This window comes from Cheilinus undulatus, linkage group 8 (assembly GCF_018320785.1).
Source record: "Cheilinus undulatus linkage group 8, ASM1832078v1, whole genome shotgun sequence".
Lineage (NCBI taxonomy): Eukaryota > Metazoa > Chordata > Actinopteri > Labriformes > Labridae > Cheilinus > Cheilinus undulatus.
In genome coordinates, this window is record NC_054872.1 from 47,536,722 (window position 1) to 47,563,026 (window position 26,305).

At 40.4% G+C, this 26,305-nt stretch overlaps 1 protein-coding gene across 5 annotated transcripts in view; it reads right to left on the minus strand.

Moving 5' to 3' along the window:
• Window positions 1-23,768, minus strand: part of sema6e (sema domain, transmembrane domain (TM), and cytoplasmic domain, (semaphorin) 6E) — a 355,217-nt gene extending 331,449 nt beyond the window's left edge. For all 5 annotated transcript variants that reach the window (XM_041793576.1, XM_041793570.1, XM_041793577.1 and 2 more), the window contains exon 1: window positions 23,586-23,768. The gene's annotated coding sequence lies outside the window, so the exon portion shown is untranslated. The remainder of the gene's footprint in view (window positions 1-23,585) is intronic.
• Between the last annotated feature and the right edge of the window lie 2,537 nt (window positions 23,769-26,305).

Here is a 26,305-nt window from a genome sequence, read left to right on the forward strand (position 1 = left end):
AAAGATCTATGAGGGTGGGAGGCAGTTCACATCAAAACAGCAGCTCTGGGAGGATATTCTGACATCCTGCAAAAAATTCAACCAGAAACTCTCCAAAAAGCTCAATGGATGCAAGAATTGTGAAGGTGATATCAGAGAAGGGCTCCTATGTTAACATGGAACATTGCCTGTTAAGATGTTTTTGATTGAAACAGCTTTGATTTCAGTAAATATGACCTCCTAATGCTGCAAATTCAATGAATGACCATTTTCAGTTTTTTACAACCTATAAAATCCTCCAAACTCTGTTGTGCATAATAATGTGGAAAAGTGCATTTTGTGGTTTTTATTGTTAAAAAAAAATAATGGTTATCATTATGAAGTTTGTTCAAAAACATTTTAATTATGCTCGAATGGCTGACGACTTGAAAATATTCTGAATGTCATTTGCATTAATATTGAGGAATATAAGAGAAAAATGTCATTTGCATAATAATGTGGAACGCAGTGTAGAGTTCAAGATAGATAAAGATAAACATACTGCTAAAGATAGCTACTACCTGCTACTGCTGTGATCCCACCTTGAATTACAAAAGTGCTTCATTTTGACTGTTTCCTGAGTGCTTCTAACTAAATGTAGTCACAGTTTCATTAACCACGCTTTGAAAGTACTGTTCTGGGAGCATCACTATTCCAATGGTTTGTGTCTATTTTCATGCATGTAGGAAGCTTAAATGAGCCTGTGCTTGTAGTCATGAACATTTTTACTGTTTTCATGGTGACTGCTAAAAATAATAGCAATTGATGCCATCAAACTCCAGTTTGGCAGTTTTCTCCTGACTTTTAGACGCTCTTTATTTTGACAGGGAGATTTAAAAACGCAGATTGAGTTTCTTCTTTACATCAAAGCTGAAGTGTTGAGGAGAGACTCATGATGCATCTATGAAGAATCAATTCCTGACCTCTTTCCCACTCACACACAGACACACAGCTGCAGGGGTGAGTCAACACATGGTTAATAAACTGACACACATACACCCTCTCTGGAATGGGAAGAGTTCAGGCCACTGTAGGGGAGGAGAGGAGGAGGAGGAGGTGTGTCTTACTCATCCTGGACCGCTGCCCACTTTGGATTCATATGACACTAACTGAACCCCCCCTCCCCGATAAACCCCGCGCTCTCTCCCCAAAGACCCGTTTAAAAATAGCCTGGATTCGATGGAAACCAGCCCGGGGTTCTGAGAAACGAAGGAAAAATGACCGAGCTAAGTGTAGGCGAGCAGACTTATCTTACACCCGGCCAAGATTTCACTGCACATATGGTGGCCGTTAAAATATACACAAATAATAGCGTGAGGGCTGAGCATAGATTACAACCAGGCAACATCTACACAGGTAAAACACTCCATACTCTCAGGGATACAAAGACGAGCTGCATGTTCTAAATTTAACACATTCCAGATTGAAGCACAGTGCTATGCAGAGTGTTGTTAGCAAGAAAATCAGCCACTATTCCAATCTGCAGAGCGCCCGGTGCATGCATAAGAAATCAGATAAAAGGCCTGAGGGATGAGAAGAGCTGGGAATCCAATCTGAGTTTCAGAAACCATCAATGAACCCTTCACCTAAAAGTACAGCCTGAAGAGTGAAGCTTCATGTCATCCATACAGAGTGTGTACAGTCAGAGCAGGACGCGCTGTCAGTTCACACGGCCAACTTTTCTACTAACAAGGTCAAACGGCTATTTCAGGAAAGTTTGGTAATTAGATGCTGTTGGGCCTCTCATTGAGGAAACATGGCCACACCGCGCTGCTGAGGAGAGAGCATTCAGAAGACCTGGGAAAAGTCTGGGGGAAAAAAAGCATTCCTAGAAACTAAAAACATGAATACCTGCAAGTGTTTGCAGCAGGGTAAGGAATTAGCACCCTGGATTTTTGACAGAAAACAGCAAAACAGACAATCAGAGTCTTCAGCTTCTTCCACCTGGAAATCCAGGCAGTCACACTCACATCTATGGGCAATTTAGAGTTGCCAATTACCCAATGAGTATGTCTTTGGTCTGTGGTAGCAGGAGTTCCTAGAGAGAACCAGGAACAGTCTTGCTGTGAGGCAACAGCGCTGTTTCACCACGCAGTCAGTGTCAGTCTGCTGAAATGGCAGGTCAAAGGGTGAGGTGAGTGTAGCTCAGCACAGGTTTGCATCTCTATTAGTGGTAGACCAATTATCGCCTGGCCGATTTTTGATGCAGATATTTGGCATTTAGGTAATTATCAGTATCAGCATTATATTTTACTGATTATTGACCAAAATTACTCAGTTCCAAGGTAGGCTACTGCAGCTTCACTGCAAGGTGTGTCTTCCCTCTTGGTTTTGTTTTCACTCCCTACAGTCTCCCCTGATGTCCTGGCCAATACACAATCTGACTGGCTTGATATCACAACTAACTACCAGCCAATCAGCACTAAGGCCTAAGTGGCACTGACACAGGGAGTATACCGCATCACTTCCTGTTTTCCTGCTGCTACAGTGTTGCTCTGTACATTGAGTTTGTCATAATAAATGCATATCAGTTTCAAATAATGGCGATCTGTCACATGCATAACTAATACTTTAGACTGAGATCAGCCCTGGAAAAAACATCGGTCAACCCACAGTCTCTGTAGTATCCTGGCAATAAAATGGAATATGGTCTCATTTGAACATGAAGCTTGTGTCAGCTGATCTAACGCAAGCCCTCATCAGCTGACGGCCAGCTGATTTGCCCCAAGTATGCTCATGCTGTCTTATTCTAACTGCCCTTGCCTGGCCACGCTCTGCTGCTCTCTCTGCAAGCTGCTCTTGCAACCCTCCTCCACCCCAGCTCCTCCTTTATTCTGCTTCTGACTCGATCACTGTCATATACCTCGTCTTATGGATACCAAAGTGGCCCTTCTGTCCTTATGTATTTCTTTATGTGCCCCTCAGTGGAAAAAGTTTGGACACCCCTGTAGTATACAGAAGTACGTCTGTGGTTTTGGTTGGCCTTGCTAACAAGTAAGAGAGCAGCAAACCAACTGTGAGTTGAACAGCAAAAACGTGAATAACTTTACAGCTTGAGTTTCAATTATTATTATGGCTTGAGCTTTCAATAGTCATGAAACAAAGCTACTCCAAAACAGAAGATCACTGTGCTACATGCCTAACATAATGTGTCAGATAGACTGTTTCATAGATCCATTGCATGGACTTATTTTAATTCTTTAAGCACCAAAGTCGCAAAATTACAACAAGCAAAATTGCTGAATTAAACAGGCTCTAGCTTCAAATACAGTGCGTAATGTTGTTACTACTTTACACCAGGAGATGGCAGACATTAGTAACTTTAATCCCAGCAGCGTTTGTGGGTGTGTTTCTATTCAAAGTTTTGGAGTTTATAGAGTTTGAAAGACGCAGCCCCTTTCGAGGAGACGAGTCGGAGCGTAACAGAGAGAAAGAGAGCGAATTGTAGCGAAAATACTCACAATGCCAGAAGGAATAGGGGAATTTTCACCCTCTGACATGACTTTCAGTCATTTGGTGAGACTATGGGTGAGGCTGTCAGTGCTTATGTTGGCACCGACAGGCAGTCCATGAGCCGTGACAGTCCGCACGCAGCAAAGCCAATGCTTTGCCTCACCGTGCTTACCACCCAGGGAGTAATCAGCGAATGCCGTGGTGGGTGGACACGGGGGTGTGGTGGGGGTATTTTGGGGTGGTTCAAAATACCGCAAAAAGTGACGGAGACCGGGAATGGAAAACACAGCGGAAGTAGAGACATGGTAGAAGCCTAGAGTAGAAGCTGTGAGATAAAACGCACAGCCAATGGTGGTGGAGGCTGCCTGGTGATGTCAGAATATGCAAATTAGTTGAATGAATTTACTCCCATCACAAACTTTGGGTCATACTGAAGATTTTTCTCATTTACAGTAAGCCTTTATCTCTAACCACTTTCAAGCTACAGCCTTTTGAAATCTTGATATCAAAATTGAATATTTTCTTGAAAAAACTCTGGCACCCACAGGGTTAAGTGTTTGGGAAGAGCAGGACTTTTCAAAAAAATTCTCTGAAGGTGATTGGAAGAACATTCTGTCTGTCACATTCATTATGGATCAATAGGAGCGACGAGACAAAATGAAGTAGTAGGCATGGGCAGCTCCAGTAAGTAACTTTAGCTTGGCAGGTAGTTTACAAACGGTGGAGCTTGCTGGTGGATCAAACTCATGCTGAGGCCAGAGGAGCTCCCAGTAAGGCTCTTTGCTTTTATTTTAATGTGGCCCCATTCTGATCAAACTGTAGTTACATCTGAGCTAATTGCTACACTGGTTGCAGCCAATGCAGGTCTACAGTACAACCAAGTCCCATCTGTATCTATCAAACAGCTCATGCCAGGTTCTTCTCCCAACCAGATGCTATCAACTTCCAGTAAAACCTTGCCAACAGCTACTGCCTCATTCTCCTCTAATGCCTCTGATTAGTCAGGACGGTTTCAGATCTGGTAACGTTTCAGCCTGGAGCTTTGCAAAATGGATCTGCCTGATGACAGACATGGAATCTGGACAATCCATCTGCTTTGTAAGGTTACCACAAGCCACGTGCTTTACACATCATGAGCTATAACATGAGCGTAGCTCTAGCTGAATCCATTGAGCAAGCATTCATGCATCTACAATTGTTGGTAATGACTCTCCACTTACAGCCTGCATACTTCAAGCTATTGATTATGTTGTCTCTGAGTTGAGGTTTGTGTTTATGAGCAAGACAAAGCAAGTAAGAAAAACATCCCCATTCATAAAACAGCCCATTACTTGAAGACTATTAGCTTTGATAATGTTACACAACATTACATTATGCTGCTGGTTGAAACAAAGAAAACAAAGGAGTAGCTCGTAGATTTTTAATCTACCACCCACAGTAGCAGGTAGGTGATAAAGTTCATTTCCAACCCTGGTGTTCAGAGTGCAGGGGATGATGGGATACGAAGGGGCATTACTGCATAAACACAGTGGCTCTGAATGAAGAGGACAGGAGAGAAAAAAAATTGGCTTATCTTAGGTTTTTAATTTCCTGCTTCATTTCACATTTCAGCACCATAAAAATTCTCATTTCACAAAATCTGCAATAAGCAACAATGAGACATGATCATCACTCTGAATTACTCCTATAGTAACGAAGCAGCAGACCCCTCCAGCCCCTGGCCTCCCCTCCCTCTGTCGTGCAGTCAGACTAATTGCTTTGGCCGAGATGTGACAAGCCGGACAATCGCTGTGCAACGGATTATCAAAAGAGAAACTGAAAACAAATCAATCAGATATTCGATCAGTCGGTCTCTCTCTGCCAAAAGCTCTTAACCCACAATGCTTTGCATCACTCTGTGTTTTGGGGACAGGGACTGCTTTTTATGCCAACATGATTTAGCACACTTCCTCAAAGTACAACACTTTGTCAGCGAGTGTTGTACAATACCAAAACAGGAAATGACTCAAGTGTGGCACATTTGATGGTACAATCAATTTAAGATCACCAAACCAAACACTGATTTTTATATTCTCATTATTTTCTGTACACACTGGAGGTGAAAGACAGGCTGCAACTAACTATCCATGTCATGGCTTCCAATGATTGATCGCCTGATTATAAATCTTTCATGTCAGACAATCAGTTTTCTTTGCATGCTTTCTTAATAGGTCTTTAAATTCACAAAGGAAACATCATTAGCTGTTAAAGCTAATAGACACTAGAGATGATACTGAAATAACAAAATTAAATTTTTTAAGTGTTCTACTGCCAAATCTGGAGTATGAGTCACACTCTGGGTATCTAGTTTCTCAATTTTTTTAAGACAAAGTTGGTTGCGTCAAACACTCCAATGCAACCAAACTACCAGTAACCCATGCTGTCAAGTGCAGCCACTGCCATCATGCACTGCTCAAGACCTGCTGCAATCAAAAACTAGCCCACATTCATTGTGTATTGCCAGCTGCTGCTTCACTGCCCAAAGCATGTTAAGAAACGGCCACGCAAGCCAGGCAGGTGGAGTCACACCCACAACTTCTTGTCACATCCCACCTCATTCTGTAGCCTTGTTTTCTAGCTTTTTTCCTCCTTTAACAATACTTATTAGTCGTTCAATAAAGCCATTCAGATGACATTACCTGCATTCTATTGTTTCATGCAACATGCCATCATCACATAGGGTGATATACATGGCTGAAATGTCTGAAAGGATGTTTCATACTCCCCTTGAGCCGGACCCAGACTTCATCCAAGAAAAAGTGCAAGATTCAGATTCTCTCACTTAAGCGCACAATCATGTTCAGATAAAATGTTCAGCAATTATACTTCTGCAGCTGTGAAAATACTCAGGAGGGCTGTGAAAGCATCACTAGATAGACAGACAACTCCAAAAAAACATCATTCCTCTGGCCCCTGGTTGTCACCTGTGCAGAGACATAAAATTTGAGTAATTGGTAATGGACATATTATTTAATGATGAAAAAATTATTTATATTCTGAACTTCAGGACATCAATCAGTGTCTGGACTGGACTGCTGTTCATCACGCTCAGGTTTCTCTCTCTCTGCAGACGGCCTTCATGAGATTACCTGCATTAAAACTACATTAAATACATTTCCTTATCTGAATTGTGCACAAAGTGGGAGCTCAGGCACACAGCTGACTCTTAAATCAAACCAAAATTAAAACATTCTGTTCGAGAAGTTTGTCCAACTCGTCTGCTGTCGAACAACAGACTCACCAACAGAGCTAAAAAAAAAAACAGACATGAGCCAGAACAGACCGACAGCAGATTCTCTGGCCAACTTCAATAAAGCCAACCTGTTTTTATCAAGTCTGCTTCTATATCCACCTTCTTCTCTCCATCAGTTGTGAGATTCCAGGGTGTTGTTTTATGCATGTCTGTAGTCAAACATGCCATCCTATTAAAAAATCATCTGAGAACCTGTGTTTCTTTAGGGATGAGATGTTTGGATTCAACACGACATGTGATAGTAATGAGTTCCTCATGCTGAAAACAAGACAAATGTCAGCTGTTCCAAATATTTCTTTTTAAGAGCATGAAGCGACCTGCAGAGAGGTGACGAGAGGCTCCGGGTCTGTGGTAAGGTCTTTCCAGGGAAATAACCTCCAGCACCAAGACGGATGGTTACATTTCCTGCAGCAACAACAGCCGTTTGTTTGGAGGAAACAGGAGAGTAACTGGGCTGTTAGTACAAGCTCTGATAGCCACCATGGCTGAACAGGCAGAGAAAATAACCCCACTAACGGAAAAGAAAACTTCACAAATTGAAAAGTCCAAGAAAAGGGGTGTTACGGCGCCACCCACGCCACATTATTGAGAGCCAAAAAAAGCACAGAAAGCCGCATTGACAAGACTACGTGAAGAAGATGGAGATGAGGAGAAGGTCATACTACATGATATCGATAGCTCCATTTAGACATGTGAGGTGTGAACAAGGGATGAGTGTCACTATTAACTGTAGTGTAAAAAGTCACGGCAAAGCTCTGCTACAATGTGAATTTCTGATCTTGCGCTCAAAAAAGAGGCTGGACACTTGTTTCTGGTCACACCTGTAGCACTGAGCTTAGCCGACTATGTTACAGAAGCTTAGACAAGGTGGAGATACACAGCATAGCTCTGTATCCACTGAAGAAATGAGTGACATCTGCAGTGTAAGGGCATATCAGGCACACCAACAACGACCATGGAACAGGATGACAGAACCCATCTGTAAAACCAGATAGAAAAAGTGACAGTTAAGAGTCAAACAACATCCAGCGCTGCACACCTAAGCACAAGCACTACTGAGGGATCATACATCAGTGGCAGGTTACTTGACTGAACATTGAGTTTTTCATAAATTACACAGAAATGTGAAATAATCAGTGCAAGGCAGTGAAAGTTTGGCATATCATTAGGGTCCAACTGATTGACTGGCCCGCAGGTTTAATCAGCTGATAATATCATCTCATCTACATCTTGTTCAACAAACTTAAGAAAGGAATCATTCTATATTTTAACAAGCACAGTTATAGATAAGTTAAATAAGAGATTAATAATTTAGAAAAAAAAATATCTAATTGCAATTTTGGCTCATACAGAAAATTTGATATAAATTGCTATATTGAAGGAGATCATTTTTCTTAATATTCCCATTTTGATTAAGAAAAACATACATGAACAAGAAAACTGGATAGGATTTTTGTAAAAGAAAAAAAAACTATAATGTTTACATAAAGTGTAGAGCATTAAAAAAAAGATTGTATCAGAGTGGTATTTTGACATATTCAGGTAAAAGAAATTTCACCTTCTGCAATTTGAAAATTGCAGCATGCTATATTGCAATTTAATATAATTTACGATTAATTGCCCAACAATTATTTCAACCCGGTTGTCAATGAGTCATGACATGCTTTGTTGAGTCAGTCATGCTTACATGTTTTTGTTAGAAAAGCTAAAGTTAGCATAACCTAGCTTAACATTAGCTAACTGTAAACTTTAGCAGAGTCAGTAACAACACAATGAACGTAATGGTGCAACACTACTCTCAATAAGGCAGCTGCATGCTTCCAGATGAGCCCAGAGTAAATTAGAGACGATTTGCGACCAGTGGGGGTTGGGGGGTGGATGATGTCTTTTGACTTATCCCCTTACCAATAACAATAGGTACAGATAATAATAAATCCATCGTTATCTCACTGACCACTTCATTAGACACATCTGTGCTATGTAATGCACACTAATAACATTTCAGTCAGGAACACTCTTGTCATAGATTTGAACCATTTATTGCCAAATGGAATGCAGTTAGATTTGGCGTTATAGCTCTGCTTTTCAGAGTACTCCCTGGGTTAGCCAAGCAGCCTGCTTAGGCTTTCCAGAGAGTGCATGCAAAATCACCACATGGGTAAATACATGTGGTGACTTCATAGGATATGACATGGAGATTTAAAAGGAGGTGGCTGGGGTGGAGGAGGCAATAATTCTGACAGCAGTGACAGGGTAGCATAGGTGTAGCAGGGATAAGTGAGAGTGGAGACGTGATTTAAATACGCCGCCTTATTACTGAACATGCGCTGTGATTGGTTGAGTGGGGTTGGGAATAGTGATTCGAACATCAGCCTGTCAGCTGATAACAGCTGGGCGTATGACTTCCGTGTCCTGCATGAACTTACGTAAACTTCATCTCTAGCACGAATTCTACTTCAACAAATGCATGACTTTTGAAATGCTGTTGACACTGTCAGAGAGGTGATTCATTCTTCTCCACTGAGATTAGAGTGACAGTTGTTGTAAGAGGTGTTCCCAATATTCTGACCCTCTGGTGCGTTTGAGTGGCATTGACAGAGTATCACAAACTCTTCAATGTGAGGCTCCCCACACCTATACCCATTACCGCCTCAGGAAGAAGCATATAGAAGAAATATCAGCTTTCTGAAAGTCTAGCTATTTGTCTTATTTATCAATTCATTGAAAAGGTATGAATACATTTAATCAGCCGATATATCAGTTATCCAAATTTTTTATTCCCTCATATTGGTATTCGCATCTGTCCCACCAAAATCCATATCGTTCCAAACCATATTGTAAACCATGGACTGTACTAATTAAGAATAGTCTCAGTGACATTGCCCATTTGTTTTTGAATAGCTGACTAGGTGCTGAATACTTTTAGAACTATTTTAGATCAATTTATCAAAAAAATTGCTTTAACAAAGCCTACCTTGTAATTAAAAATAGGTTTCGACACTCTTTGGCTGCTTTTCATTGGTGAGATGTGACTCTTATGTGATCAACTGTTTCTTCCCTGTTCTCTATCATTTCATTCAGGTCTGATGTTCAGCATCATACAGATAGTTCTATTCCACATGATGGAACACATTTCTTCTGAAAGCATATATACCACCTGTTCGATTATCTTTACTTTTGTCAATGCGCCCTCATTTTGTTCAGTAAAAAAATCCTTCACTGAGTCATCTCAGTCAGAAAAGCAACTCTGCCAGAGAATCGTCCATTGAAGAGACCAAAATCAACTTCAATTTTCTGTTAAATTGCTGCACTCTGGTATTGTTTTGCTCTGTCGCTGTGCAGAACGTAATGCGGGAGCAACAGCATGCAGGCTTTACAACTTAATATTCTCAAAATGAGCTGAAGAGTTCATCAGTTACAGGTATTCACTCCTGAGTTCAACAACAGGAGGGGCTGCAGACTGAGAGGCCATTAACCTAGCTCAGATTTTTAAGATCCCTGCAGTGTTCATCGTCCAGGAGTTTTATAGGGAAACTCAAAGTGGTCCGCCCCTCTCATCTTCCAAATAAAACCAGGGAATACACTGACATACTTAAAATCTTTTACATGTGGTTAAATATTAAGTTAAAAATGAGTCATCTTAAATAATATGAAAGTAGTCTGGAATCAATAAATGTGTGGCCATTTCTGATATGACACAACATGACACGCTCTATTCCATCCTTAGCGGGCACACCTACACACCTACAGCCACCACCACAGCAGCAGAAAGGCAGCAGCACATCAGTCCAGGTATCATGAAGAGCACTTTCATCAGAAACAGCAGCTTTGGGCATTTTTAAACATGCAAGAAAACAAGACAAATACACTGACTCATTGGTTGATTCTTGGGTTGTTCCCAAGCGGCTCATTTCTTAGAAATTTAATAGAAATTCAAACAGAGAATGAGGCATAAATAATGAATCAAGAAATAGTGCACGCTCAGCATGTTTTCAGATCTATACGCTATGGAGTAAACAGCTACTTGTTAATTGAAAATTGCCATGATTGCACATGTGCCAGGTTCTACATTATAAAAAGTGCATTTAAGTCCTACCGGTATAAACCATCTCCTGAATTTCAAAGGGAAATTAACTGAATAATTCAATTAATGATGCGTGTGGTCTTTCCTTGCATTAATCTCAACTATATCTCACTAACATGACAGTGTTGGACTCAGCGCATTGACTGGATGTCTTTGTATGAGATTAAACTAAACTAACTTAGATTTAGACTAGACTAAACTTAGATTTTATCAGTTTTAGTCATCACAGATCTGTTTTTGTTAGTCTTAGTCTTCTGTCATGGAAAAAAAGCAGTCGATGAATAGTTTTAATCATAGTTTTAGTCAATGAAATTAACACTGGTGGAATGGGATGAAAAATTGATATGAACTGGCAAAAATGGGATAACTGGTTAAAATGAGTCAATAGCGGCAGCAATAGGCAGAACGTGGCAAAAACAAGCAGAAAATAAGTAATGGAAAGGGTTTAAAATAAATAAAATGGGTTTTAAGTGGCAAAAATGTGCTAATATTTGTAAAATTGGTGAAAAAAAGTGTTGAAAAGGGTTAACATTTGGTAAAATTGGTGTAAAGTGGTAACAATGTTGTCTAAAAAATATACTTAGTTTTTTTAAGGCATCTGTTGACCCCCTCTCAGTGTCTTGTGACCCCCACCCCAAGGTGGAGTACCACTTCTCATATACAACTGTATGTGGCCCCAGTGGAAAAAGTTAGGACAGCCCTGCTCTTGGCACTTCATTTCCACCAGGAGTTGTGGTAATGGAGTTGCTCAAATTACTAAGGAATCATTTCAGCCTTAGTGAAAATATAATACAAAAACAGTTTGAGTATGCTTTGTTGCAGTTTAAGGATATTTCTAATGTCTCTCACTGTATTTAATTCTTTTGTGGTTTTGAATAGGGCTGGATGACTTGCAAAAATAATCTAATTATGATTTTTTTTCCCCAACGTGATTATGATTAGGTTCCTCATCTTTTTCATATTTTTCAAATTCAAGCAATGAATCTTTGGATATTATAATAAGGAGGCTGGGGTGGAGGAGGTTATGCTTTGCCAGCAGCAGCAGTGTGGTGCTTCTGAGCAGGGATTAGTGGGAAGTATGTCATATTAAGATACACCACTGTGTTGAGAGAAAGAGCTGTGATTGGCTGTAGGAGCTGTCAGCTGATTGTGGCTAGGGGGTATGACTTCTGTGAACTAACGCTTAGTTTCATCAAAATTTGATGGAATGAACTAGGGCAAGACGATTAAAAAAATATCTAACAGTAATTATTTTTGCTCATACATGTTTGTTATCAATTGCTTTATTGAAGGGGATTATCATTAAGCTGGTATTTTGACACATTTCAAGTTAAAGAAATATTGCAACGTCTGCAAATGGTAAATTGCAGCAGGCCATATTGCAATTTAATCAAATTTGCAATTAATTTCCAAGCCCAAGTTTTTAATCATCATGGCTAAATAAAAACAGTTCAAAGTGGAGACCATCAGAGATGAGTCCATTTCTCCTCTCCCAGTAAGATGGGCAGGAGTTTGGGGAGTCTGGAAGGTGATTTGCTCCACTTTCAGCCTGGCTGGCTAATCAATGATGCGGGAGGTCTGCTCTCATTATGAAGTGATTAAAGGATCATTTGGAGCAACAAACCACTACACTTTTGTCACCCGGTTCCCCCTCCCCTCTGCAGCAAATCCAACCAAGAGTTCGCCAATCAATACGTTGTATGTATGCCCCGAGGTTATTTACAGGGACACTTGTTTCCTTATTTCAGTCGCTTCCTCCCATTAGACACAGGAGCGAGGAGAATCGAAGTGGATTTAGAGGATGAAGTTCTGTTTCTGTGCTCTCTGCTGTGGCGAGAGGGAAAGTGCTGTGATGTCTGTATTATCTTAATCTTCTGGGAGTTAATATTATGCTACTGAGCGTTAAGGTTTTTAAAATAAACAGGATTCTGGGGGATTGTGGGTGACGCGGCTGAATGGGGGTTTTGGAAGATCTTTGCGCTTAGTCATCCGCTAATAATCCCTTAAAACGATGAAAATCCACGCACATATGAAGCCGCATTAGCGACTCCTTCACATGAAATATGCATGAAAAGTGACGCGGATTTTTGGATGATTCATTTTGGTTCCTTTCAAGAAAGATCCCTTTTGTTGTGCCTGCTGCTTTCAAGCTGCCCTGTGGGTTTCACACGCATCCTCCTTGTAGTTCACAGAGTCTGTTTGGGTACATGATACTGAAGAGTCTCTGTCCTTTATCTGAAAAGGGCAGAGACATGGAGAGAGTAAAGCCACAAGCATCATTACCCTTACTGTAAAATCATAAAACCACTAAGACAACAGAGAAACCTCTGTGCATGACTTTACACAGAAATCAAACAATAAAAGTCCTGAAAGCTGACACTAACAGAGGTTTTGCTCAAAACAAAGATCCTTTCATGAGACAGAGGACCCTCTCTGCTTTGGAAAATAAATCTAAGAATCTGCTGACACCACAGGACGCAGGTTATAGTTCCCTAGAACAGCTGGACTCCATCCACATTCTGCTTCATAAAGCATAACCAGACAGTCACCCGGTGTCCCCGCTGCACCGCTTGTGGCCGAGTCGGGTTGGTAAGCAGAGCCAAAGTCCATGTTCGACAAGGGGTTAACGTTTCTGAGGAGAAGCTCGACAAAACCGCAGGAAGACAGCCAGTCTGGACTGAGCGAGCGAGGCCTGTCACCCGTCCAGTTTGTGGTCTGCCGCCTCCCGCCGTCTTTCTCTTCTTCTTCTCCCTCTAGCCTTCCGCTGAACTCCGAAGGTTTTTCCTTAACCAGAATTTACACTCATCAGCCTGGCTGTAATTTCCAGACCGGTGCTAACCAAAACCAGGACCACGGGAAGGAGGCCACCACACGCCTGTTTTTGGAATCAGAGGTAATTACAAACCTGCCAGGGACTCGGGACCTAATAGCTGATGATTGGACTAGTGCAAGAAAAGTTTGTTAGCTTTGAAAACATCCACGGTTTCAGCCTGACTTCCAGAGAGCCGCTACAATACCAGGAACACAGGCAAGTATTGTGAGGTTTTATTTTAAAGCATGCATGAGGATTTTAACTGGTTATGAAACAGATTCAATGGAAGACAGATGTTTTAATATGACCCAGAAAAGCAGAAAATCAGCTACAAAACTGACAGTTTCGACATACTTACTCTGGATGTATGTCACAGTGATAACATTTCAACAAATCCATCCACAGCCAGCAGATAGAGCCTTTTATAACACCATCCCCTACAGCGTTAAACAGACACACATGCTGACAAATCAGGAGGAAACAGGAGATTGTCTTAGCAGAATACTGCTCAGACACAGACAGGAGACGTACTATCGCGTTAAGAGCCACAGCTTCATATTTTTGCTGCCAGCACTGATACCAATCATTTATGTCAGTGGTTCTCAACTGGTGGGTAGGGACCCAAGAGTGGACTGCGGTGCAGTTTTCAATGGGTCGAGACATAGGTGTCTGAAAAAAAAAAAAAAGAAAAGAAAAAAGAAAAAAATTCTGCTTTAAGCCCACTATTTCCACTTCTTTTTTCTACTGCTTTTCACCTTTCACCTTTCTAAAAAAAAAAAAAGAAAAATCAAAGCAACCCCCCCCCAAAATCAAATCAGCTTCTAACTTTACCTAAAATACCTAAAATTTTCTCAACAAATTTCCAAAGAAATTCAAATCAAACTCCCAAAATGTTACAAATAAATTAATCAAATTTTCAAGATACTTCAAATTTTCAAAGCAACGCCCCCCCATTCAAATCAAATTCCTAAAAATGTCCAAACACATTTCTCAAATTTCTTCAAAAATATCCAAAAATTTCATGAGCAAATTTCTCCCAAAACTAAAATCGCTCTAACAAAAATGTCTTATTGCAATTATTTTGTCCTAAAGTGCAAATTTGATATGAATTGTAATGAAGTGAGTGATGATTTTATGAAATTCTTATTTTGAAGACAAAAATATACAAAAACAAGAAAAATAGGAACTTTGTCAATTGTTCTAGAAAAAAATTTTGGCACTTGAATGTTTGCATGATGTTTAGAGCAAAACACCTCTGCCTCAAAAAATGTATAAAACTGGTATTTCAAAACACATTTCAGGTCAAAGAAAAATTGCACCCTCTGCGGTGTGAAAATTGCAGTAGGTCATATTGCGATTTAATCTACATTTCAGTTAATTGCCCAGCCCTGGTCCCCATGTTTAGTTCACTACTTTACTTTGATCCTGTTTATTTCAACACAGTTTTTACACCTGATTAATATCTGTAACTTACAGAACTTCTTACAAAGTTTGGGGGATCTTACCACGGCTGATTTGAGTGGATGAAGATGGCTGAACGCACAAAGATGCTGCATTTAAGTTTAATTGGATTAACAATGCTAATATTTTCAATACTTGATGGCTGGCTATTTAACTAGCCTGTATAATCACACTCAACTGCACACTCAGTGCTTCTCTCAGCTGACGACATTAACCGCAGGTGACCGGTGACCTGAAGCATTTATTCTGATCTACCGATCACACTCCAGTTTGAAAGAGTGACAGAGCTCTGTCGCTGGCTGACAAATTTCACTGTATTTCTTTATCTTATCTGGAAAGAAGAGGCCCACACCTGAGCAGGGCAGTGATGCAAAAGGCAGCAGCCCAAATTAAGCCCTGATAAAAAGTGGCTTATATCATAAAATCAATATAAATCAATACAAATCAGAACCAGCAGTAATGTAGAAAGTGGTGCTGTTGTTTTTTGCACAGCCTTAAAACAGATGTAACTAAATTTGCAGTACACGTTAAGCTTGTGCCACTGGCGATCTTAAAAATGATCGTTAAAATTCATACCAGCTAATGTACCTGAGAGATCCTGAGTCAGCAGAAAGATGAGGGAGAACTTTTCTTCAGGCACAGTGAAGAAGTTATTTCTGTTCAGTCAGAGGAGCGGCTGAAAATCAGACCGAAAAGAAGCTCCATCCACCAGTGGAGACAGTGATGGAGGAGCCACTGGAGGCACGAGGCAGGCGCGCCTGTTTAACTGAACCTGTGCGCTCGCAACGCCTGATGCAACATGTTAATGTGATTTCTGAGCAGCTGTGGCCAAACGGGGCCAGGACCTGGAGGCCAAGACCCCGGTGGTCTCAGCAGATAGCCCGGACCAGCCTGTGCTGTGTCAGCCTTGGATTATGGATGACCAGGAGGCTGTGGGGCTGACAGGTAATAATTCACTCCCTAGGGGTCCAACACCCTTCAGTGGACACAGCACAACAAGCCTGAGGGTTTAGGGGAGGAGGGGGCGACCCAGTCTTGGAGCCACAATCCTCAGCTTCTTACTAGGGCTGGGCAATAATTCAGTTTACAGATATATCAATCTACTTTCAAACAAGATAATGGGTGAGACAACATTGTCTATAATAATGATGCATAATATCATCCATCTAATATCATGGGTATTACTGGTGAGGAGCAAGGGAAACTGTCACTACCACCCCACCACCACTTTTCCAAATGTTGTCAACATGTTTGTGCAACTTAGACGCTGCTCTCTCTAACAGTAAGAAGAAAAATCGTCAAGATACAGTACAGATAAAATGTTGTTTTTTTTCACCTTTTGTCGTTCTTTCTTTCTCTTTCTTTTGCTGGTGATTGCACATTTCTCCTAGCTGTGTTTCTACTTCTTGGTGGTAAATTCTCATCTTATCTTGCTTTAATTCTAGGGATGAGTAGCCAAACACCGGTACTGGCATGGTACCAGTATCAATAGATCCAGTGCCTAATGAACCGAATTACAACACAGATTTTGATGCTTCATTTTGGTACTCCTCCATTCTAGTGCAACCCCCTGCCACTCCAACTGAAAGGCAAGAAATATGTTATAGAGAAGTTATTCCCATTTCCTTTTCTTATCCCATGTTCTATCCATTTTCTACATCGCATATCCCATTGGCAGTCCCAGGGGGCTGAAGCTAATCCCAGCTGTCACTGGGCAAGACGCAGAGCATATCCTGGACCCTGGACTGGTCACCAGTAAATCACAGGCAACCAGGCATGCTAACACTCACTTTTGTCGAATCACCATTTCATCCAAACAGAAATGGCGTTTTGGGTGACCTTAAATGATACTTTTTGAAAACGGGTCCCAGAGTGCACTGATCCATAAACGACTACCATTTCGTCTCCGTGTGGACGGCTATCCACATCTTTCTTGAAACAATTACGTCACATAGCGTTTCCTGAAATGACACTGTCTCTACGGGAAACTTTCTCAAAACGAAACGGCAATATATTGTTGTCGTCCCTGTGTGGAGAGGGCCTAAATTAAGTTCTAAAAGGAATCAGTTCAGGCACCATTTAGGCACCAACACCATTTTAAAAAGATCACTTTAGAGCAGGGGTTCTCAACTGGTTGAGTCTCAGGACCCACCATCAACTACCCAATGAAAAACTGCGACCCAAATTTCTGATCGTGTTTGACCAATTGGGTTTATATAATGAAAAATATCCCAATTTCAACCTTAAAAATGCAAAACATGCCACAAATCAAAGATGAGAGGCAAAAAAAGTTTTGTTGGCAATTTTGATGCAATTTTATTTTCAGGAAAACATGCGTGACCCACTTTTGGGTCCCGAACCCACCAGATGGGAACCACTGATTTAGAGTGTTATAATCTTGCTTTCAGCTTGCTTTAATTCACCTCATTTCTATTACCTGCAGAAAACCAAATCTACATCTGGGTTTAAATAAAGTTACCTTATTATTTGATGGCACAGGTTATTAAAATACAGTAGATTTGAAAGTCTGACATCTAAGAGTGCAGATCTTTCTAAAAGTTGCCAGCGTATTTGTAAAATTTAGATGACATGCAAAAGTTTGTCTGCATATTTGATAATGAAAAACCTACATTTATAATACTGGTTGTCCAGGACATGGTCTAGTTTTTAGTTTAGGACATTTTTTTGGTGTTGTGGTATTAAAAGGTTTCAGTAATTGATTTGTATAAGAATCGTACAGAGCTTCTACATCTGTATACAACTGTATCCTATAATCTACTGCTTAAAAAAATCAAAATGTAAGTTTTGGTCCATCTTGCCCAGCCCTGCTTCTTAACACTTCTCTTTTTTATCAAACTCTCCACCTCAAGAAGCAGAGTTCTGATAGGCCACCCAGTTGCCATGGGTAACCAGCCATTATCAAAGTGATATATGAGGTGCCAGGGGCCAGTGCCTCTTTCAGGTGCAGGGCCAAACAAAGCCCCATATGTTGCGGATGTAGGAGCAGAGATTAACTGTTGCTTCTTGAAGCACGCCACTGCTCCGCCACCATTCTTCAGACGTCGACGGCCCCACAATGTCGCCATGTGCTTGAGGTCTGAGACACTTTAGACAAATCACTGTTGTCGAGGTGCCACAACACTCGCCAAAAAATATTATCCATTGCTCTCAAGTTCTACTGAGCTTGAAATGGGGGGAAATGAGTGTGAGTGCAGCAATTCAGCGACTCCAAGTCAGCCCGGGGGGTTTAATGTATCATGTCTTCACACTAAAATTCAGTTTTTTCTCCATGACCAAACCAAACTGCAGCCTAACTGTCTGTGTATGAGTGTTATATGTGGTGAAGTTCGAATATTGAGCACTTTATCTCGATGATGAAAATGGAAATAGGCCCGCTGAACGTCCCCCAAGGGCCACAGTCCTCAGCCCCTGGTTAGGAGCCTATTTCAACCATCATTACCCTGAGGACCCATTAGGAAGACGCCATCTGCACACGCCGGGTCCCCCTCCCTCCTCACATTGGGTTACTCTCGTCATTTCAAACTAAAAGCAAGTGCCAGGATGGAAATCGGAAATAAAATTACAAACTGGGCTAAACGCACCATTAACCATGCTAACCGAGCAGCGGACCTATCAGGGACTGGAAATGAGAGCTGGACGGAGAGCGAGTTATTTTGCAGAGGTGACGAGGAAATGAATGCTCCCACATTTACAGCTGGAACTAACCCGTCAGCACAAATGAGACCCTCTAATGGTGTTTTCTATTAGAAAAAGAGGAAACAGCAGATGAGTTGATTGTTTATGAGCGCAGCAGACTGCCAAAACAAGGCCTGAATATAGATTTATTTGTCCTATATATAGTCTAAGTAGGAGTACAAGTCAGACATGCAGCAGAGTATGAGACAACACAGGAGCATCTCACCTCTCCTGCAGGGGAAGCATCACCTCTCCTTGTCAGTCGACCAGTAACATGTCAAATAAAATAACCTGAAACCACACTGAGGCGTCCTCTGAGCCGCACAGAGTGCTGGGTCACTGGGGTAGGAAAGCTGCCTCCTTGCAGCTGCTGAGATGGGCAGAAGGAAGACAAAACCAGAGGAAATCACAAGATCCAACCACACTGTCTCCACTTAAGCATCTGACCGGCCAGAGCAAAGACTGCATGATGTTTTTTTTCCTCCAACGGCCAAAACAAGAGGCTCAGTATGAGGGGGGAAATGTTGACTCTGCTGTAGGAGAATGATTACGGCGTGATTAAGGGATCAATCTTTAAGTATATTAAATGTCAAAATGTTTGAAAAAGGCCCTTAATGATTTCAGAAAGCCCAAAGTCACATTTCTAAATGCTTTGTTAGCCCAGCCAACAGCTTAAAAACAAATTACTTCTAAAGGAATACCGCAAATTTTTCAATTTAAAAAGCTGTGGAGCAGCAAAATTATTCAGAAAGTTTTAGATCATTTAGGGCTATCCAGTTTTTGAGACATATCAGTATAAATCCTCAGGGAAGATGTATTGAAAGACTAGGGATGCACTGATGCATCAGTTCAGCATCAGTTATCTGATGACATATATATAATAATGTGGCATGGACAGATATTATCAGCCAGTCTTTCTCAGTTGTGTCCACTCTATTTAGAGCTGACATCTGCTGAACCTAAAGACTTTAAACTAGGCAGAAGACATCACCTGTCTGACAAACTCAGGTCTGGTTAATAGTCAAACAAGACAAAATGTTGGCATGATGTGAGCATTACCAAACAAAGTGATAAAAACTGTACCAGAATGAGCAAGCAGCTGGTTTTAACAGCATATTTTCTCCATTTGAGCATCTTTAGAAAAGACAATATTCTTTACATCTATGTGCATTAGGCTGCATTAAAATTATAAGTTTCTTCCTACTTCAAGATACTCTATTTAAATCAAGCTAGATAAGGAAAATTATTTTGCTTATTTCATTGTATTTAAAGGGGCATTTTATAACAGGTAATAAATTTTATGCCATTTCTCATGTACATGTTGGCATTGAGGAGCTGGCTCAATAAAAAGTGCCTAACTGACATTTTCCAATTGGCCCATGTAGAAATCACATTCAACTGACCCTGTTTTCTTTACAGAAAAAAGAAATTGAGTTCTGTGCAGAACTTTTAGGCATGTTTGTGCCAAACACTGAGTATAAAGTAAGATGCGTAATGGTGAGTAAGCCACCTGAGGGCACTATCAGGTGGAGAGGAGGATTGACACAAACCAGGTTGTGCTCTGGATGTCCTTGCATATTACAAGGAGCCTGGGAAAATGATCTGTTGAAAAAATAAAGTCTACACCTTTTGGTCAAAGTAAAGGGTGGATGTGGAGAGTAAGCACAGTCTGGGGTACAGTCCAAGTGGGTGGTCGGGTTGCCATGAGTCCCCGGTCATGCTGTGGATGTCCCAAGGGCTCAGAAACTGCCAGCGGTCTCCAGGTTTATCACCAGGGGTGAAAAACAAGACAAAAGAAACGGCATCAAGCTTGACCTTGGCTGCCACGTGATACACTTGTGTGTCGACATATGTTGAGCTTGACTCTGCCCACGCTTCACAGCCACAGAGTTAAGGCACATCAGGTCTGTGATGAATCTTTGGCACCCTACATGCCTAAAAGATATGCACATGCCTGTATATCATGTATTACTAATCAGCTAGTGCTGGACAATAAATAGAGTTTCAATTTCAATATTTTATGGAAAAAATAACAGAGATCCTAAGATTACTGCGCACATGCTGTGCCTGGTTTGGTCTATAGGTTTTATTTTAAACATGAGCTAAATGAAGTACTCTCTCCCTTCCTTTTCTGCACAGTGTGTGCTCTGCTCCTCCCACTAAAACAGTTCTCACTTTAATTTAAGTGAGGAGCAGAATGAGCCAAAATTCTTGTCAGCTTAGTTTGAAAAGCTGCTAGAAAAATGATCAAAACAGCCTTAAACATACGGTAGCACTCTGATTTTAGTAGTTGGACGTGGAACAATTCAAAATAACATTCTGAATTTGTTACACAGTTGTACCTGCAGTTTTTCGTGCAGAATGGCACTAGGTTTTGAAAGTTAATTTTGTTCATTTCTGCTTTTGTGGCAGTATTTGTTGGCAGTATTTTTTTGAAAATTATCCAATCACATTACTTGACTTTTAAAGGGTTTTACTGCAGGGGAGTGACATGTGTGAAGTCAGACTGATGACATCCTCCTTGAGTGCAGGAGTACAGGATGACAACGACAACAAGGAGCTGCAGAAAAATGTTCAAATGTCACTGCAAAACTCTGATTTTTTAAATCACTCCTCAGGTAGTTCCAATATATATTTGGACATCTCTCTTGTTCATGAATGGTATATATATATATATATATATATATATATATATATATATATATATGTATATATTTAAAAAAAAAAAAAGAATAAAGAAATGATCAGCAAATATACTTTGTTGGCTGTAAATATACCTGTGTGGCCCAACTGTGTCATCTATGTGGGGGAACGCAGGTTTGCCTCTTGAGGAGACATCACAGTTTTTTTTATCATTGGAAATTCACACAACACAAAGTAGTTTATGACCAAGAGACTCCTGCAAATGCAACAAAGACAAGCTGTGCAATGTACCCACCTATCTAACCACCTCCAGGAGACATGGATAGAAATAACAGAGGCCGTCACATTCATGCTAGCAAGAGACATGCTCTCAATCAACATTATAAGCCATCCACGATGCAAGACACAGTTGCTATATTTTGTCTGAAAAAGCACATCAGCACTACCTAGAAAACAAAAATAAAATCAGATCGTATTATTCCTACTTTTCTATAATTTAAATGACTTATTTTTAGGTTTTTACGGCATTGTTGGGGAGCTACGACAGGGTGCAAACTAGGGAGTAAGACTGGAGAATGGCTTGGGCCATGCTGAAACCACAATAGTCTCTGCACATGGAATACAAGGATGTAAACACAAAGCAGGTAATGAAGCATTAAAAGAAAAACTACAGATGTATATGTGCTGATAGCTTGGTGGAGGATCAATGAATGCAATGCATTTAGATGTTCTAAAATCAATGAGCAATCTTCTTAAATAATTGTGATCTCTTTGCCAATTCACGTTACTGTGATCGTGGTATTTCTATAATAAAGCAGCCCTACATTCAGTTAAAATACAAAGAGACCTATTTTTTTTTTTGGTCCATATCGCCCAGCCCTATCTCTACGGTTCTATTTAATCCATGCAGCCTTTCAGCTGCCCATGCATTTCTCTGTATTCCTGCAAAACTTTTGCAAGATAAAGATAGATCACAGAGCAGCAAGACCCAGCTTCCTTTGAGGTAAGAAACAGGGCGAAAATAATACCTTACAACTGGCCAAGATCGATGAAGAAGTAGTGGTGTAGTCTGTCTCTGTTTGTGCACAGGAGAGATTTATTTATTGTTGAAATGCTCTTAGCCTCAACTGAAACTGAACACCCACTGAGGGCAATGAGAGGGCTAATGCACAACAGGCGGAGACTCAATCAGAGTTGTGCAGGAGGAAAGCTCAAAAGCTGCAGAAGAGCATCCTTTCCAACATAAATAAGCACCAGCAGCGGCTCCTCGGGGGGATCTTATTAGAGGGAAACACAGGTTTCTAATCTCTCTGTGTATCTGAGGTAATACTGACTGATGCTGAAACCTTTGGAGGAATGAGCTCATCGTTTTTCCCTCCGATTGTGGCATCAGGACACCCTGCAGATGAAGTGAGCATGCTTTAAAATGCATGTAAAATAAGTGGGAAATTTGCAGCTCAAAAAAATTGAAGCTGCCACCCAAACAGTTGATTCCGCTGTCATGAGATTGCATTGATTTTGTGTTATCTGAAAGTAAAGAGGAGCTATTCCCCAATGTCTGGTCCTTTTCATTGAACAAACAGATCTTAAGTACAAAAATTTGGCTTTTTTCCCCCTTAGAAAACAAACCAGGATATCTAAATTCAATTAGTCTTAGGCATGACGCCACTCACAGACACACGATATCAGCTGCTATTTCGATAAGTTGCTGTAGGCTCCAGCAAAACAACATTTTGAGTATTAAAGGGTGATACAACTGTGGTGAAATGCACAAAGAAAATGCGACAACGTTGTGTCTAATAGCTTGTATAACCTCTTTAGCATGTGGTGCAAAAGATGACCAAAAGCTGCAGAAGGAAAAGGAGAAAACAAGCAGCTTCTGCGGAGCACAAAATCTACTCGAGGATATAAAATGAAGCCATTGAAGCAGGTAAAATGTGTCTAAAATGTTGTGTTGGCATTGCTAAAATTCACACAGACGTTTATGTGCCTCTTTCAGGGGTAAATAAAGCTCTCTGTTGTGTCAAAGTTGGAGCATCAGGCTCCTTCAGAGCAAAGTGAGCGCAGCTGCAGCAGCAGCAGCATCGTCAAAGTCCTTAACAAGCCAGCGAAAACATTTCTCTTACCTTATTGTTTCCTTCGTTCCTCCAGTGTGAATAAAACAAACGTCGTAGTCTCTCAGAAAAGACACTGCAGAAGAGAAGAAGCCGCAGTGTCGCAGTAAAAAGGCAGAGTTGTTAAGTTTGAACAAGTTTTCTTAGTGAAGCGGTTAGTAATCCCAGAGCGCCACAGCGGAGTCAAGGCGCCCCTCACTCCTGTGACAAGACTGAAGCTCCACTGAAATCACAACACTTGAGCTGCCGCTCAGGCCACGCCCACAGCCTTCTCTGACAAGCCTTCCAGCCAATCACGCGGCAGAAGAAGAACTCTATCCTCTGTGATTCGTTGATGATTTGAGTTTTTGTTTTAAGCCCCGCCCAGCCCGGCTCACTTTTCTCCCAGATGTTGAATGCCAGAACATCAGGGCTCTGCTGAAACCGCAGCCAGCCAATCAGAGAGCAGGAGAGGGGATTTAAACTCACACATAGCTAGACCTTATAGGAGGAGCTATTAGAAAAGGATGCTTATGCATATTAGCCTACTTTAGCACTAGAAGAGGAAAACTCTGATGTTGAGAAGACTGTACCCAATATCCACAAGGATGCATCAAAGATTTTTCACAAACATGCAATGGAGAAAACATGGACGAGATTTCAATATTGTCAAAATTTCGTCCTAAAAATGCATATAATGCATGTCATATTCATCATTTCTAAAAGAGAATGCAAATATATTCAGCTTTTTCAAAAACATTTTTAATAAATTAGGTGTATTCCTACTGATATTGTTTGCAATGCTGTTAGTTCTCTCTAACATATATTTTTGGGATTTTTTTCATTATTGTTGTTGTTTTTGCGAGATGTAACAGGTGATTTGATAAACCAGTTTTCATAGGAGATCAACGTTCCTGTATTTTAACTTATATAGAAAAAAAACAAGAGATACAACTATTTAGAACAAGCATTTGTGATAATATTTCATTAAAATACCATTTTTAGAACTTATTCTAACCAAATGATGTTAATGTTTGAAAATATGCAACAAAATTGCCCTCTCAGATGCCCCCATGGCAGATAAACATGATAAAGTGAGCCAAGATGCCCTGTAAGTGAGCAAAATTTGACATGGTGCCCTCTAGGGCAGCAGTTCTCAACCTTTACAGCCCGCAACCCCCAAAACAAAGGTGCCAGACCCCCCCACACACACACATTTTATTTTATGTTTAACTGAATAATAACACTCTTATCAAAGAAACATTTTATTTTGTTAAAAACAGAATTAAAATACATTACAAATAGCTAAAATGGGTTAATAATGGAAAAAATGGTAGAAAAGGTGATGATATTGGATTTAAAAGTAACAACAATGGGTAAGAAATATCAAAAATTAGATTAAAGTGGCAAGCAAAAAAATGGCAAAAATGGGTTACAGTGGCAAAAATGGGCATATCAAATAGTAAAAGGGGATTCAAAATTGGCTGAAATTGTGTCAAATTGGCAAAAATTGGTGGTAATTTGGTGAAATGTGATGAAAATTAATATAAACTGGCAATAAAAAGGGTTAGCAGAGGCAGAAATAGGCAGTAACTGGCAAAAATGGGCATATCAAATTGTGAAATGTGGCTTAAAAAATTGATTAAAGGTGTTAATAGTGGCAATAATGTATCAACAGAGACAATATTAGTTGGAGAGTGGCAAGATTTGGTTTAGAAGTGGCAAAAACAGGCAGGAAAAAAGTGGTGGAAAGGGTTTAAAATGGACCAAAAATGGCTTTTAAGTTGCAAAAATGTGATAAAATTGTCAAAATTGGTGGTAAAAATTGATAAAACAGAATTAAATTAAGTTAAAAATAGCTAAAATGGGTTAATAATGCCAAAAAATGGTGGAAAAGGTGATGATATTGGATTTTAAAAGTAACAAAAATGGGTTAGAAATGTCAAAAATTAGATACAAGTGGCAAAAAATAAGCAAAAAATTGGCAAAGATGGGTTACAGTGGCAAAAATGGGCATATTAATTGGTAAAAGGGATTTTATCTTTTTTTCCGCAAACACAAACAATAGCTCATTCTATATTATAACCAACAAAATATTAGATAGATTTAACTCAGTCTGAAGGATTTTGAAAAATATCTGATTGCAATTATTTTGAATCATATTGCAGATTCAATATGAATCACTGTGTTGAAAGGAATGCTCTTTTTTCCAATTATGAAAAAACACAAAACAAGGACACTAGGGTGTTTCGTAAGCTATTCTAAACATGACTGTTTGCATAACATCTCTGCTGCAAAAATGTAAAAATTGGTGTTTTAATACATTTCACAATGTTGCACTTTCTGCACTAGGTTGTATTCAAGATTTTCTATTCTCTCTGTAACCTGACACGCCAGATAAATTTGTTTCACACATCCATCTGGAAAACCATCCATAGACGGTGTTTGGAAAAGAGCAGAATCTTTGAAAAAGCAGCCGCTACCGAGGTGCGCCGCTAAGGAAGCGTAAACTCCATAGAGAGCTGCATAACAAGAACCGGGGCAACTGTAGACATTTGTTGTTTTTGAAAAGAAAATAACAATGCAGTTCACTGTTCTTCTTTTAATAAAGAAATGTCAAGTTCTGATAAAACTGACGCTATAGCAGCATCCACACTAATGTCTTAGCGGCCTCTTGCTGCTGCTTGCTTATGTCACGACTCTGCTGCGCCCGAAAATACTGTCCCTCAACCTGAGTTTCCGTTAGCCAGCAT